The 5,853-nt window shown below is 41.2% G+C and overlaps 1 pseudogene; it reads right to left on the bottom strand.

Annotated features, from left to right (window-relative positions):
• Positions 1 to 613: 613 nt before the first annotated feature.
• LOC115730894 lies at positions 614 to 3,384 on the bottom strand (annotated as a pseudogene).
• Between the last annotated feature and the right edge of the window lie 2,469 nt (positions 3,385 to 5,853).

Raw genomic sequence — 5,853 nt, 5'->3', positions numbered from 1 at the left:
GATGACAAGTTCGAAGAGATATGGATTGCGATTGTGGACATACTGGATTCGTGATATGTTACACAATTTACACATTGTGTGTACAGCATTTTGTTCGGGTGCTGTTTTTATCAAGTAATTTTCTTCTGCTTATTCGTTTTGCCCCATTTGTTAGATTTAATTCAGGATTCGATGCTTGGTGCTTCACGAGGACGTTATGCCATCAGGGAGGTCCTCAGTAACTACAATGAAGCAGAATCTCTAAAACTATGATATCCGTAACAATGATTGGCTGAAGAAGATGTATTTCATTCGTGAGAAATAGGTTCCTGCTGTTGTGCCAGCACTCTTTTTGCCCTCACGTCTACAACTCAGAGAAGGAACAAGTACTTCAGACATACGCGCGATAAGTGAATTAGTTATTAAGCTTGCAAATGTTATTGAGGTTAGAGATGACAGGGAGAAAAATTTTAAGACCAGAACTTCCAAACCCATTATGCGCTTGCCATAAATTCGAATTGAAAAAGAAGATCCACTAGGATTATCGGACACCGTTACATGTTCATTCAAAGAAAGCAGCACGGTTTCTTCCACCCTTATTCTCAATTCAGAAAGGAAAAGCGAAAAAGAAATGTTACATATCCATCCAGTTCCAAACCGTCAGCATCCCCGTGGCGTCTCCCATAAAGAAGAGGCCTCCAGGACCAGCCTGAACAGTCCTAACTTCTCCTCTCGAGACTATCTTCCCCTTTTGCTGAACCTAAATCCCGATGCACAAAGTAAGCCAAGCAGAAGAAGAGAACAGTCTTAACAGAGAGAGAAAATAAATAAATAAAATGATGTCAAACCCGTTGCAGAAATTATTTCGGACTTACGATGGGAGCTCGTACAAGCCAACAGTGTTGCCCTTGCACGCACAGAGAAGGATCGGCTTACCCCGTGCATCACTCACCCCTGATAGAGCAACAATACCCTGCGCCGGACAAAATTATGTTGGATATATATTGCATCACTTCCATGAGACTAGGAGCGCACTAAGAAACTAAAAAGTATCGCCAGGTGGAAGAAGATGAGGTGACAAAATTCATGTCTACTCCACATTAAGGTACAATGACAGTATGGCCAGACTACAAAGCTTCATTCCACATTATCCAGGTCATTCTTTTGCTGCAGACGTTCAATCGAAAAGCAGAGGAGAGAAAATTTTGCGCATCATTGCAGTCTAAAAGCTGTGACAACAGGTCCATGTGGAAAAAAAAAAAGGACAAAGAACAGGTTAGCGAGCAACATACTTGGTCCTCCTGATGTGTATGGGCAACTTCCAAGCTGCCTCCTTCGGTGGCAACCCAGACTTTAACCGTGCGATCCCGAGAAGCCGATATCAAGTACTCGTCCCAGCAAAGAAGTGCCATCACCGCATCAGTATGTCCAACAAGCTCCTGAAGGCACACCAGAGTGTGCAAGCCCACGCCTGCAGGGGGCAAAACAAGAATAGATGCGAGGGATCATAACGAGCCAACCAATAGTAGAGATGCCAAGGAAAACTTTAACTACAAGGGCAGGAAAGGCATGACAGAGACATCTCCGATAAACCACCTTACCCTTATTGTCTGGTCAATTGAACCAGAATATAACCGGTCGCGCCCAACAATTAGCGAGACCACACCCCCAGTGTGACCCCTGAGTGGTGCAGCCATCTGAAAAGGGTCCGCGTCGCTAACTCCTTTCCACACCAACACAGAACCATCCTGCATTTAAGCCATCGAAAGCCAATAAATTTCAGCACGAGCGTACCGCAAGAGGTGGTCAGTGATCATACAAGCGTAGACGACTAAGGGGGACCACTTTCTAATAATCATTTACCTGGACTCCAGCAAAAAGCATTTTATTCCCAACTTCCATAGCTAGGACTTGTCCTGCTGCACGGAGATCATAGCTCCCACCATGCTGGATATTCCATGCCTATAGGAGGAGGCAACAGATAAAGCTCAGTAACTCACTTGAATGAAGAAATGCCAAAGAAGATTAACCAGCAAAAAGGTGGAAGAAATCCAGCAAACGGCTCACCTTAACAATATTATGCATGCCGACAAACACCCAAGGACCTTCACAGGTAAAGCACCCGACTTCCCCGCCTAGATTGATGACTTGAACACATCGACCGGTGTGGCAATCCCAGATGCTCACAGTCCCGTCTTGGTTTCCAGAGTAAAGTATGGTAGAACCAGACGGAAGAGCTATTCCAGAGACACCCTGCCATAAAAAGCATCAGGTGAGTCTAGACCGACTTTTACACGAGAGAGGAAATTCATTTCAACATCGTTAATTAGCATAGTACTCCCTGTCAATGTGTCAAAAGACAATCAGCTCATTAAACACAGACAAATAGAAGGAAACAAGTTGAAAACGAGAGGAAAATCACGAAAGAAATGGCTTTGCCAAGAAGAACTTCCTGCGGTTGTTGCCATTGCCTGAAATCATCCCCAACTCCCTTTCCCACTAGAATCACCTAACGCATACTGAAGATGAGATTACCATGTGCTCTTTCTCTCATCACTCAGGGACCGGAATTTATAACCACAATTGCAGCGACAAGTGAAGTAAAAGTTGGCAACAGACTTCATAAATGTAAGAGAATGGTTTAGAAGCATAATGATGCGAAAACAACTACAAAACGTGTATTCCGTACCCCGCCTTTTTTAGGAGACAATATTGGCCCCATAAGTTCCGCAATGGAGATTTATGCTATTCCAATGAGGACATCAACATAAAGAAGCTGTGGCAGAGACAGGTCTTGCCAAGATGCAAGATAGACGTATCAATGTAGCGGTTTCGAACCACAAGTCCTTTTTTTTTTAATGTGCACTTATTTGAATGAGAAAACAGTTCTACTAAAACCGCACGGCAGCATCATAGACTTCAATGCACAACATAAAGAAGCTGTACCAATCTACAACATAGAAGTATCAATCTTGCAGTTCTCAAACCACAAGTCCTTCAAACAAGATATTCTCCATGTAGTACCTTTTTATGGCCTCCCAGCTTGGCCAAAACTGCAAATTCGTCCCCAGGAACCAAGAAAGCAGAAGAGTCATGCCCTTTCCGCCATTGCTCATTCACTCTGGGATTGCTGATCTTCTGATACGTAGACGTTCCGACTATGAAAAAGGAGGAAAGAAAGGAAATCGAGAACGAGAGAAAAGGACACAAACCCACCTTCCCGTGCAAGGTGGTCGTCGGCAGCGGCGGAAGACGCGGCACCGGCGTAGCATCGTCTCCGAAGACCAGCACCACCGGCAGGTCTATGGAGCGGAATTCGCGGAGGTCGTAGTCAGAGGGCGGCTGAGAAGAGGCGGAGCTCCTCCGCTTCAGGGGCTTGGGCTGACGATCTTGGAGGACGGCCATTTCTTTTTCTTTTCTTCTTTTAAATTATTTTTCTTTAAGGAAAAAATAGGGAAAAAAAAAGGGGGGAAAGCTTTTATAATGAGAGTAATTTATATCCACGGTGGCCGTTTTTTTTTTTTTCGGGGTCAAAATCTTATCCCTTCTTTACTAACTACTTTTTCGTTCTTTTCAATTTCAGCAGCATTTGTCGAACTCGAGATTGGGCCGAAATTCACTTGTTCATTAAGCACCTCATTCGGATATCCGAAACAAACTAAAAGTTTAAGGTAAAATAACCCGAGACTATAAATGTATATAAGCAATGGGCAATTATACAATAAAAGTGAGAGAAAGAAGTATGGAATCCTCTTCTTAATTCAGGCTCTTTCACACTTCCATTAACATAAATCAAATTAGGTTTTGCGAAACAAATAATTCATTTTTCGTAAAACAAACAGAGCTTAAATGATTAAAATGATTATCTCAATAGTAAATTGGGAAAGTCATACATATCGTGAAGAAAGATATCAATTTATTCGACCTTATATTTATGTGAAGACATCATATGATATGTCATGAAGAAGTTTTGTGAATAGTAACAGTCGCGCTTTTTCCAATCCTACCATGGCAAAATGACTCTCAATTACAGTATTTTGACAAATTAACCCTTGTGGTTCCTACATTTTTTTTAAGCATATTTTTGTTTGCTTATTGTATCTAGAGGGGGCCATTTGGGCCCGTGGGCCCGGAACCGGCCCGTTGACCGGGCCCACGGTTTTGGAAACGTGGGAACCGTCCACAAAAAAAAAAAAAAAAAAAAAGTGGGCCCTGGAGCAGAGAGCCGTTGGGCTCTCTGCTCCCGGGCCTCCCTCCCCCCCTTCTCTTTTGGGCCGTTGCTTTATATAAAAAAAAAGAATTAAAAATGATTCTTGCCTATAAATACAAATGCTTCCCCTTTCATTTTTGTCACAAATTCTCCGAACAATCTCTCGAATTCTCTTTGAAATCCTCTCAAATCGCTCAAATTCTCCCAATTCTCTCAATCCCGACTCAATTCTCTCAATCGGATTTCCGATCAATTCTCTCAAAAATGGCAAGTGGAAGCGGAAATGCTGACAAGGGCAAGATGACTATGGGAGATTCCGAGTATCCCATTCTTGAATATGATCCTCGTGAATATGCAAGTTGGGAAGACGACGACGATAATATCAACTATGTCCCGATTCCGAACGTCGAGCACATCCCAACACAAGAAAGTCTTCATCCTACCACCGGTGTCGAAGAAACGTCAACGGCAAATGAGCCAGAACGGAAGGGCCGAGATAATACATCGGACTTGTGGCTACACTTCGACAAGGTACGTGATGAAGTCGAAGGTAAGTATAATGTAAAATGTAAATATTGTTCACAAACATATAAATTCACGAAAGGAGACGGCTACGGAACATTCCGTCGGCATTTGACGAAAAAACATCCAACGCAAGCGGGGATCGACAATACGCAACAACAAATTTCCGGGTACGCCACTTCTAATCCTCATCCTTTATTTCGTTTCACCGAAGCACTTTATAAACAAACATTAGGTGAATATGTTGCCCTTGATCATGCTCCGTTTAATACTGGTGAAAATTTTAATATGAAATATTTGATAAATACTGCGTTGGTTCCGCAAGCGCCAACTATTCCAAAAAATACTCTTAAACGCGAAATTTTTCATCTTTATAAAAAAGGAAAAAAATCTTTAGCAAAATTTTTTGCGGAATTCAATGGACGTGTGCATATAGGTAGCGATATTTGAAGTGATCCTTGGCAAATTCATTCTCATATGGGTGTCACGTGTCATTGGATAGATGACAATTGGATGATTCAAAAAAGACTTATTACATTCCGAGTTTTTGATGAAAGTCATTCGGCTCATAATATTTATAGAATAATTAGGCAAGTTTTAGAAGAATATAATTTAATAAATAAAGTATTTTCAATTGGTTTTGATAATGCCGCCGCAAATACCGTTTCTATTCCCGAATTAGAAAATATTTGTAAACCCACTTTTGGCGGACAATTTTTTCACATTAGATGTGCTTGTCATGTTTTAAATTTATGTGTACAAGATGGTTTACGAACTCTTGACACTTCTCTCGCCCCAATAAAAAGTGCAATTAAATTTTTATGGAGTCGTCCCCAATGTATGAAATCATGGGGAAAATTTTGTAAACAAAATGGGAGAAGGGCAAGAAGATTTCCAAAAGATATTCCGACTCGTTGGAATTCTACGTACGAGTTGTTTCGGCAAACTTTTGAATATAAAGATTTATTATGTATGTTTATTTCACAAAATATTCCCGAAATTACTTTACTTCCTCAACATTGGGACGTTTGCAAGAAAATTTTAGATATTTTGAAAATTTTTAATGATGCTACTAAGACTTTATCTGGTATTTATTATCCTACAACGCATTTATTTTTAATAGAGTGTGTTAATATTAGTAG

The sequence above is a fragment of the Rhodamnia argentea genome, chromosome 1, assembly GCF_020921035.1.
Source record: "Rhodamnia argentea isolate NSW1041297 chromosome 1, ASM2092103v1, whole genome shotgun sequence".
In the NCBI taxonomy this organism is placed as follows: Eukaryota; Viridiplantae; Streptophyta; class Magnoliopsida; order Myrtales; family Myrtaceae; genus Rhodamnia; species Rhodamnia argentea.
Note: the sequence above shows the minus strand (reverse complement) of the source record. Positions and strands in the feature narration are given on the sequence as shown.